We start from the raw sequence: 11,406 nt of genomic DNA, 5'->3' as shown, positions 1-11,406 counted from the left end.
TATTATAATAAACGTTTTACCATTCTAGACCAACTTAGCCCCCCCCCCCAAAAAAAAGAAAATTATGAAACCACCCTTCCTCACTCCTCCCTGGTCCCTCGCCCCATTCCTATTCACTCAAAGCCCAAACAGAAAACAGAAAACAAAATATCAACGAGTCGAATTTTCTTGCCTAGATAAATGCAAAAACTATGTTTAATGATCTCCTAATGTGCAAAAAAGCTCCCTAGGGTCTTCTATTCTGGGGGAAATGTGTGTGAAAATTTTATTATGATGTATTTATGCGCATACGCTCACAGGGATTTCATTTTATGCAATTTTGGGACATTTTCGAAGGAATTATTGTTAAGAAAACTTAAAACAAGTGATAAAAATGTTGCCTGCAATACAAAATGCATTCTTAAAACCTAAATCCCCTCTCCCAGTATTTATGCAGAAATGTTAAGTCTCCTGTCCGCAAAAACGACGCAATAACTAGTTGAATTTTTTGTATTTTAGGCGTAATAGTTCCGTGGAAATTAGGGACAAGTCTTTCAAACAGATAATAAAGGATTTGAAAGATATTTGTTTCTAGCAAGACTAGAAAACATATTGGAATGGGCATTTTTTAAATTCAATCACCAGACATGAAATAAGCTTTTAAATCCATTTTATGTATTTGAGGATCAATGCTTGATCCCTCAATTCAAGTTATCCCTGCAGGGTATACAGACCACAGGATATCTATGAGGAATTGAATTGATCTGCAGGTCTGTACAAGATGCATATCAATGCTTGATCCTTAGATTCACAATACAAAAGTTCTGACTTCTGGGTAAATAATAACACATAATAACACAGAAAAATAACTGTTGGATCCATCATGTTTTTATTTTTAAAAAAAAATATAAATATGAACGAAACTTTTTTAAACACAAAAAGGCTGACCAGAAATTTACAATTGCAAGGACTAGAAAAATTGAAATTATTGTTTTTCAAGAATTTGCCTATAAATATATAAATATAACTGATTAGCGCGAATTATTCCAAAGATCATTAACCATCTTCAAGTCATCCTTTAAATGTTAATTTAAATAAAATTGATGTTTATTTAAATTAATTTGTTTTGCAAATTGGGAAAACATAATATGTTCAAGGTGTGATCAATAAGTTTCGCAAAAAAATAGAGATACTTGTAGAAGTCTCTGCCCTTTAATTTCTTTCTGGAAAATTATTTATACTGGCTACCAGTTGATGTCAATCAGATCTTTGTTGTAATGTAAAAGAGCGTCCTCCCGAACTGAAATCAGCTCCGTTGTTATAGCAAGAAAATTTTCAGAATAATCTCAAACTTATTTCATCAGAGTGTGTTTTACACTCTTTTTAAGAGCAATCTAACAAAAAAGTAGATTGAGTATTGAATCTATGAGAATTTTTCTGGTTTTGATTTACTTTTGAGATCCATAATAAACGCCATTCTAGCCATGTCAAAGACAATTTTAACACAGATCTTTTCCATTTTCAAATCTTGCTTTGCAACTTTGTTTACAATGTAAAATCACATATCAAACTGTCTGGCAAACATACTTTTAGAATCCCTACTAATATGGTTTGATAAATTTTAATTTTTGACCATTTTGTAAGAACTTGATGGTCTTTTTCCGTCGAGACATGTCATAATCCTTTAAATATTCATTTTTTAATTCTGAGTCCCAGTGAACTTAATAAAAAAAATTTGAGCTGAGGCTTTGAGAAAAAATCCTTAATTTTTTTTGCAAAAGTTATTGATCACACCTCGTATAAATTCTAGGTATTCTAACCTATTGCAATCTGTGGCACTCTGACCGAATGAATTGTGGGGTTTAGTGGAGAGTGTTTAAGAGCCAAGGAAAAACTGTAAAATATATATTTACACAATATACTTTATATAATATATCTTGATATCATCAAACTTTATAGATTTATTATATTGATAAAGTAACTCTCTAACTATCTATCTATCTCGTTCAGTATATTTATATCATTTATCTTATATATTCCACAACTTTTCTATCCTACAAGTTAACTCGACAAATAAAAGTTAAATATCTATTTTCATAGTTTTATTATTTTTTACAAAATATCAATTGACGTCAAAACTTTTAATTAATGATGTACAGAAAAATATTGATCACCATTTCGAGAAAATTGGGCAAACTTTTGCGGATTTATTGAACTCATCAGCCTTTCGACCGGCTTTAATAAACCCTTTAAATATTAAAGCAATTTTAGGCATGCCATTTTGGAAATGTATTAGTTTTATTAATTTTCTAGAATTTTAAAGGATACATTACGCTTAACGCAAAATATTGAACGAAAAATAAAAAATTGTAACGGAATATGAACATGAAAACAAAGGCTTTCATCAATTAAACAAACAAAAAATCACTTTTTGTGAAGTTAACCAACTTACTTAATATTTATACTGCACAGTCCCTTTAATGATGAAAATGAATAATATGCTAGAGACGGTTTCATTTCCTCAAGTCTTTCACGTCACTTTTTCTGTCAAATATTTAAATTTCATCAAAAAAGTCTCGAATTCTTCAGAATAGAAAAATTTCACGGCTTAAATATCTATTTTCTCTCAGTCCTGAAGAAGAACACGGAGAGACTAGGGATAAATACTTTTAAAGTTTTATTTTTTTTGCCTTGGTAACAAATATTTATTTATATCATATTTAAATTTGAGTCATTTTCTTCTCCAACGATATGCTTAAGTAAATATAAAGATTGAAATTTAATATGTTTATTTTATCATAACTCTTCATATTGAAGGGCTTTTGAGAAGAACAATACAGATTTGAGTTTCTGATATGTGGCTCTAATGTAAAATCAAGTGAAGGTCAGAATGTCTTACCAGCAATCTCAAATAAAATATTCGATTTTTTTATATTAAGAAGTAATCTTTGTTTGTATGTCCGATCTTAACTCGGCCGGGAACCCCTTTTACTCATTTACTTGGGAATGTTCTTAGCTTGGGTTTTCAATTCCAAATTGAGTGGGTTTACATTAATAGGAAAAACTCTTTACCTATTTGTCTCAAGTTTTGGCGTGAGATCTTGTTAAATCAAATATATAAATAAATATATATAGATGGATATATCAAATATATATAATACATATATATATATAATATAATAAGATTGTTGCGTTTCAACTAAAAAATATATACATAATATGTATATAGATGGATGTATCAAATATATAAATCATATATATATATATAGCTTTGATAGAGATGTATATTCTTGTTGTTTCCCTAGCTATCCCTAATGAGTTAATGAGCTATGAGTGTTTTGCTGAATAAAGCTGATAAAAGACATGGTAGTTTTTATAAACACTAATTACTGATGGAGAAAATTGATTGCAAATTTTGCATTTTAAATGCGAAATCAAAATAAATCATAAAATTTCTAAAATCTAATCTGCAGAACATGATCATTGATTAACTAATCTGCAGAACATGATCATTGATTAACTAATCTGCAGAACATGATCATTGATTAACTAATCTGCAGAACATGATCATTGATCAACTAATCTGCAGAACATGATCATTGAACTAATCTGCAGAACATGATCATTGATTAACTAATCTGCAGAACATGATCATTGATTAACTAATCTGCAAAATATGATCAATAATACATTGCTTGATAAATAAAAAACGTACGTGAATTTAAAGAGTGGCTTTAATGATTCACAGATGGGTCTTCTTTTTTCCCAGGCCAAGATTTTTCCAGAATTCGACCACCATGGCATTATTCAGCAAAGCAACTGAAGTAAATAGCAATAATTGGCCCCTTTAATCCTTTAATTAGAATTTTACTTTATTTCTTTATTCATTTAAGATCTAGGATATTGCAGGTCGCAAAGAAATTGAGATTAGAGAATCAGAGTTTGTTGCATAGACTCTATTCCTTTCGCGTAGGATTGAATTCTCTTATGTTTTCAATCAGAACTCTCTTATTAAAGAGCTATTGAGAAGAACAAAAATGTGTTGAGCTTCTAAAAGCTGAAATTGTGCGTAGAATAAAATTTAGATGAGCTACGAGGTCGCAATTTATACCAGTAATGTCACATTTGACATGTCTACTTCAGTTTCTCACACTTATGTTTCTTATTTAAAAATTAAATTTTTTTTCGTCTATTTCATTTTCTGAAAATATAATAAAATTCATGAAAAAGTGTTGTTTTTCCAAGAGAGAAAAAAAACTTTAAATATTCTTGAACCAAAAATTTACAAAGTATACAAATAAAACATGGTCACTGGGAAAAAGTTCTGAAAAAATTATACAAAAACAACTAAACTCTTCAGAAAGTAAAACGTTTTAACCTTCCAAGTCTAGTCTGGCGCCCCGCGGCCCCCCCCCCCATAATTTTTGTAATTAGGGGGGATTGTGCCGGCCGTTGTCCCCCAGAGTCCCTTGCATATGCTGTCGTATTCCAAAGAAATTCTTTACGTTTTACATTTTGATTAACCGTGAGTCTGTGATAAATGATGTTATTTTTATTTTAAATATTTTTAAATTGTTCTGGTTTCCTTCAAGAAATAATCTATTTAAAAATGCATAAAAACCTGTTTCATTTCACAGATTAAATATCTTAGTATTATTGTAATAAAATTTCAATTTTTTGTGGAGAAATCCAAACTAAGCAGATTATACAATACAGACTTTTGACCGATTTATCCGTTGAACATGATGTGCATATAATGCTGCGTCATTTTTACATCCGAGTCTGTTGTTTTAACCGGTGGTTTGCGCTGCAGAGCACCGTTCACCTCTACCTTAATTCTCCGGACAATGTCTGTGTAATATAGACCGTCTGATGTCTGGTGGACGGTGGATGGAGCTGCAGTCTTCCGTCTCAGCCTCTCGTCTCCCCCCCTCATCCCCCCTCCTCACTCTCACTTCAGACACTAGCTTACTGACAGTTGTAGATCAATGTCCTAACAAGGAACAAATATCCCGCTTTTAAATACTTTTAAAAAATCCTCAAGATGTAAAAAGCATCTTAGAGTTAATCTGGATCAAGGATTTAATGGAAGGAAAGTTATTTCAGAGGTGTACGCATCTTTTGTACGGCAGTGTACTGTCACTGGGCGGTAATTTAAACACAAGACGGATGTCGAAGCCTGACATGGGATCCATCTTTCACATAAAAAATCAATGAAATATTCTAATCATTGTGTGAATTATCAAAATTATCAAAATTTAATGCTTTTAACCTCCTCGGATACTAAACGAACACTGATACATCTATTCTTGTTTACAAAATCCGCCCAAAGAGAACAGGTTTCAATATGTACGCAGAGTATACGCGACCGCAATTAACTTTCCTTGCATTACATTCTTGATCTGGATGAACTAAAAATCCGTCAACACTTTTCTTTACTGGATAAAATGGCCGCCTAACCTTATTCAATTGTTTGTTTTCAACTGTTTTTATTCTTAAGTCAAGATTAAACACCTGACACTAAACAGGGCTGAACATATTGTGACATTTGCAGAAGTTGTTGCACCTCCTGGAGACAAGTTTTGCAATAAGTATTGGCAATTAGTTGATACTTGTATCCCCAAGATGTGCAGGATGCAGGATGCGAAAATGCACCAAAAATGAGGTAAACTTGGGACAAATTACTACAACTTAAAGAGAGTGTACGTCTGTGAAACATACAAAACAATATCAATATTTTTAAAGGAAAAAAAACATTGAAATCCTTTTCGAACAAAAAAAAACTATGTCAAAAAAGTCAGCATTTTATCTTTGTCGTCAAAATTCGACATTTTTTTTGCAAACATTCTCTTTAAAAACAAGAAAGATTATCAAGGAAGTCTGTAATTAACATCATGCAAGACCGATTCTAAGAAGATATTGAAAAAAATTTCCTTTTTTGTTAATTATCATAATCATCAAAATCTATCTAATTACGCAAAATTATAAACCGTTTCATACAAAGTTCAGCTCTAAATAAAACAAGTTTGAAAATATTAAAAAATTGAATATATAAACTATTATATAAACTATCATATTTGAAAAGCAGTGCAAGTTATAGAGAAAGATTGAGAAAATGTCAAAAAGTAATTGATTCTTTGCCACACACACAAATTTTTTAATCCCTATATCTTTGCAACCGGATAGTATGAACCTTAATATTTTTAATTTAGATTATTTGATGTAACAGATTTCCTAATTTAAAATATCTTAGGTTTACGACATTAGGTTGCAAAGATATAGAGATTAGAAAATCAGAGTTCGTGACAAAGACTTAATTCCTTTAGGAGAAAAGAAAAAAAACAAGTTTTCATTTATTGTTTAGATTTTAAAAGTATTCTTGACCAATATAATACTCATCACAATAAAGGAAATCTTTAGTGTACGGTATTTGGCAGGAATTCGGCCACTAGACTCAATAACATGTCAATGACTTTAAAAAATGATTCCTGAAAAATTATGCTTTTAAAGGAATTGAGTTTTTGTCACAAACTCTGATTTTCTTTTTCTTAAATCTTTGCATTTCAACGTCGGAGACCTTAGATATTTCAAACTATGAATCATTTTAGATCAAATAATGATAGTTTGAAATATCAAAGGCTTACCCCATCAGGCGCAAAGATTTAGCGATTGTAAAATCAGAATTTGTGACAAAAACTCAGTTTCTTTGTAGTATTTTTTTCTCCTCTTTATACCCTGTATCCTGATGCCAATGTGTTAAAAATTAGTGAGCAGGCTGAATCTTTGCGAATATTTGAAGATTTTGGTTATTTTACCGGACAAGACAAGGTGAATTAAGAGGATTTTATAACAAGCCTCAACCATAAAACCATCAACTAGCTACTATCAAGCCAATTATCCAGAGTTTGCAGAATTGACCTGAAACACCGTCATTATTTTCTAGATCGACCGAGATTGATTGTTGCTGCCATAGATTACTAAAATTTCAGACTTATTTCTACCATAGCTTGATAAATATACAATCTGGTTCTACCAAAGATTATAATATTTACAGATCTGATTCTATCATAGAATAATAAATTTACATACTTATTTCTACCATATATTAACAAATATTTAGCTCTTCCATAGATTATAATACTTAAAGATTTGGTTCTACCATGTCATAGATTAATAGAAAAACAGATTTGGTTTGCATTAAAAAAAGTCATAATACTTTGTCCTGATATAAACCTTTTAACTATTTCTATCATTCTTTATTCTCGAATTTGAATACTTATTTTTGTAAGTTGTATTAGATATGTTCTCTTCGGCATAAACTTACTGCACGTCAAACAAGATAAAACAAAATAAAATATATTTTTTTTCATTATAACTCGTTTAATGGAAAAGAACAACAATGTTTTGAATTTCTTCGGAATTTGAATTTCTTCGGGTATTGAATTTCTTCTGCATAAACTTACTGCACGCCAAACAAGATAAAACCTGCGTGAGACTGAAATCTTATATTTTTTTTCATAAATCGTCTAATGGAACACCAATGTTTTGAATTTCTATAATGTAGCCGGATTGATTTGCTCTACTCATATTTCTGCGTTAAATCAAAAGTTGGAGGAGCTACGAGGACACTAAGTTCCACTTGAGATGTCGCATATATTCTCTATCTACTAAACCGGTTATTAGAACTGTTTACATTTTAAAGGAGACGAAAGAAACAACTAAGATAGAATCTAGATCTGTGAATTTATTAATCTATGATCTTGATTTAATTCAAAATGAAATCAACTCATTTTTTACTGACCAGGTGTACCAGCAGATTTTAATCAAGTTTCATTTTTAACTGAACATGTCCATTGTCCATTTACAATGAAGGATTATGGCCGAAACTGACAAATATTTGTTCATAAAGTAAGTTTCTTAAAAGCAAGAAAAAATAGACCATGAAAATAGTCCAAAAATACGAGAAAAACTTTAATCAAACATTTTGTGTTCTTTTATTCCTTTACAACTACTTTTCACAACAAAAAACAATTATATATTTTTAAATTTAAAATAAAGTTTCTTGAACACACTGTATGATTGATTTCCAAGTCTGAGATTAGTAATTAAAAAGATTAATAAGATGGTGAACTAACAATTACAAGATTAGGAACAAAAAATAATGCGGTAAAAACAGGACTATTTATAAAATGGTGCACTTGTTCCTCTTGATTTTCATGTTGGACTTTAAACAAAAAAAAATTAATAAAAGAGCTGTTAACTGCAAAAAAAAGTGTCACCATACCACAGCAGAGCCCAAAACTTAAGACAGGGTATCTCTATGAAAACCAGTTTTGAAACCCGGGTTTCACAAATGGGGCTAGGCAGTTTTGTGGATATCAATATTTTTGTTAGGAAATATTATTTTATTTAGTTTCTTCATATTCTTCATTTTTTTTCGAACCTCTTAAATAAAATTTACACAAATGTGAAGACCCCAAAAAGGAAACTCGGGAGTTTCGTTCTACGATACTCTTTTAAATTTAGGGCGCTGAGCCCAAAACTTAAAACAGGGTATCGTTATTAAAACCAGTTTTGAAACCCGGGTTTCATGAATGTGGTTAGGCAGTTTTGTAGATATTAATACTTTTGTTATGAAATATTACCTTATTTAGTTTCTTCGTATTCTCTTTTTTTTCGAATCTCTTAAATAAAAATCTACTTAAATGTTAAGACCCCAAAATGGAAAATCGGGAGTTTCATTCAACGATACTCTTTTAAATTTAGGGCGCAGGTGTACTTCACACATTTGTGGTCTTTAACCCTTGAACACTTGGAACTCCTTTTAGATTAACAGTTCTCTTGAACATGATGCTAGATGCTCTTTATGTTCGAATCTTTAAATAAATTAATTATTTTTTTCCACCTTGAAACCTTTGAAAGTTTATTGTAAAACTTAAAAAAGAACAAACTGTCCAGTGTCTCTTTAATCTATAACTTTAAATTTTACCAATTAATTTTGATTTTCATGATTCTAAGGGTTTTTTCTGATTTCAAAATGCAACCGTGATAAATTGGAGAAATCAGTTCTTGTCTGCAGCTGCAGATAATATTGGAAACCCGCATATAATTAAACAGTAAAATAGCTTATTAGAAGAAACTTCATTCCTGCCATTAAAGTATGAAAGTACTTTAACTAAAATATTGAACTGTCAAATTTTTCCGTCCTTAAAATATAGTTTTGTTTCGTTACTGTCTAACTAGGGATTTGTTTGACAGTTTCATGCGTAAAGATTGCTTACCTGTCTTACGCATAATGCGTAAGCTTACGCATTTGCTGATGCATTAAAATGCACCGGGTGTTTTATAACAATTATTTTTGTTTCTAAACGCATAAAATGAGAATACAGAAATAAATATCTTATTGTTTTATTCTTTGCTTTTAAGTTTAGAAACTGCATAATTGTTGAATTAGCTTTAAATTACACATATGTTGTTTACTTTACACAGTGCACAGTTTACTGTGTACAGGCACCATATACGGTTTACACTGTACAGTTTACAGTCTACAACGTAAAGTACTCATTTTAAAGAGCACAGTTTACAGTTTACAATTAACAGTGTAAAGTTTACTATAGTTATTAGTGTAAAATTTACAGTGTACAGTTTCAACTGTAAAGTTTTTACTGTAAGTTTACATTGTACAGTTTGCAGTAAACTTTTTAAAGTGTGCTTTTTGCTGTGTACAGTGTACAGTTTACAATGTACAGTTTACAGTTACATATCCTACAGTTAAAGTTGCAGTTTACTGTGTAACGTGTACACTGTACACAACAGTTCACAATCTATAGTTTACAGTATACAGTGTACAGTTTACAGTAATACAAAATACTATTTATACAGTTTAAAGTTTATATTTTACAGTAAAACTAGTACTGTTTATACAGTGTATAGTTTACAGTTTACAGTGTACAGTTTACTGTAATACAAAATATTATTTATACAGTTTAAAGTTTATAGTTTACAGTAAAAGTAGTAGAGTTTAAACAGTGTATAGTTTACAGTTTACAATGTACAAAATGTTTAATTTTGTATTTTCCACTTATAATTTCAAAGGCCCGCTTTGCTTTGTCATAATTAGTTTGTAAAATTATTTTTTAAACAAAAAATTTTATTCCATTTTATAAACCGCATTTTGTTAAAGAGGTCTTTCACCGTAAACTTTGTTTTTCTTTGGTAGTGAGTTTTCTTTATTCAGTTTTACAGCATATATTTACATATATGTTTATACAAGTAGATGTATGAATTTTATATAACATTCCTGCATTACTTTTTATTTTTCTCAGCAAAAAAAGGTTGATTTGATGATATCGATTCATGAAACGTTTCTATCCATATAAAATCTCTTTAATATTATTATCAAATATAGTATTATAAATAACTATAAAATACAAGATAAGAAATCAATATCTTTCAATTGTGTCAAACAGAACTATAATTAATTAGTTTAAACAGTTGCGCACATAAGAAGTGGTTCAGCTTAGTATACGTGGTTCAACTACTACTGGAAATTATATCAATTTAGTACCTGGACCAATCTGACATTGTCAAATAACAAATATTAGATTTAGAGTTTACAAAATAAATCGAATTTTTTAGAGAATTATTCTCATTTAAGAAAGCACTGAATTTATTTTTGACACCCTAGAATTGTTATATTGATAATTATCTCTGTATTAATATATATAACAATCAAATCAATTTATATATATTCTCTTCAGCCTTTTAACTAATTACTCTCAGCTTCATATATAAACAGATGATATAATTATATATCATTCTTTTAGCCAATTCTTGTTTTTGTTCATGTTTTTGTTCTTCTTGTTCTTCTTGTTCTTCTTGTTCTTGTTGCTGATGTTTTTGCTGTTATTATTATTTATGTTCTTGTTCTTGTTCTTTTCCTTATTTTTGTTCAACTGTTGCTGATGTTCTTGCTGTTATTATTCTTTTACTTGTTCTTGTTCTTGTTCTTATATTTTCCTTATTTGTGTTCAATTGTTGCTGATGTTCTTGCTGTTTTTATTCTTTTGCTTGTTCTTTTCCTTCTTATTCTTGTTATTGTTCTTTTGTGATTCTTGTTCTTCTTGTCCTTGTTCTTTTTCTTCTTGTTCTTGTTCTTGCTCTTGTTTTTGTTCTTATTCTTGATGTTCTTGTTCTTGTTGTTCTTGTACTTTTTCTTGTTCTTCTTATTGTTCTTGTTCTACTTGTTCTTCTTGTTCTTCTTGTTCTTCTGGTTCTTCTTGTTCTTCTTGTTCTTATTGTTGTTGTCTTGTTCTTGTTATTCTTGTCCTTTTTATTCTTCTTCTTGTTCTTCTTGTTCTTTTTATTCTTCTTCTTGTTCTTGTTCTTCTTCTTCTTTTTCCTCTTCTTTCTTCTTGCTTTTCTTGT

The 11,406-nt window shown here is 29.9% G+C and overlaps 1 protein-coding gene across 1 annotated transcript in view; it reads left to right on the top strand.

Annotated features, from left to right (window-relative positions):
• LOC111713999 (cardioacceleratory peptide receptor) overlaps positions 1–11,406 on the top strand; it is a 54,126-nt gene that overhangs the window by 1,751 nt on the left and 40,969 nt on the right. Inside the window, exon 3 of the mRNA XM_023488999.1 lies at positions 5,534–5,644. The gene's annotated coding sequence lies outside the window, so the exon portion shown is untranslated. The remainder of the gene's footprint in view (positions 1–5,533; positions 5,645–11,406) is intronic.

Source organism: Eurytemora carolleeae, unplaced genomic scaffold (genome assembly GCF_000591075.1).
Source record: "Eurytemora carolleeae unplaced genomic scaffold, Eaff_2.0 scaffold1251, whole genome shotgun sequence".
NCBI lineage: Eukaryota > Metazoa > Arthropoda > Copepoda > Calanoida > Temoridae > Eurytemora > Eurytemora carolleeae.
This window is presented reverse-complemented; position numbering and strand designations above follow the sequence as displayed.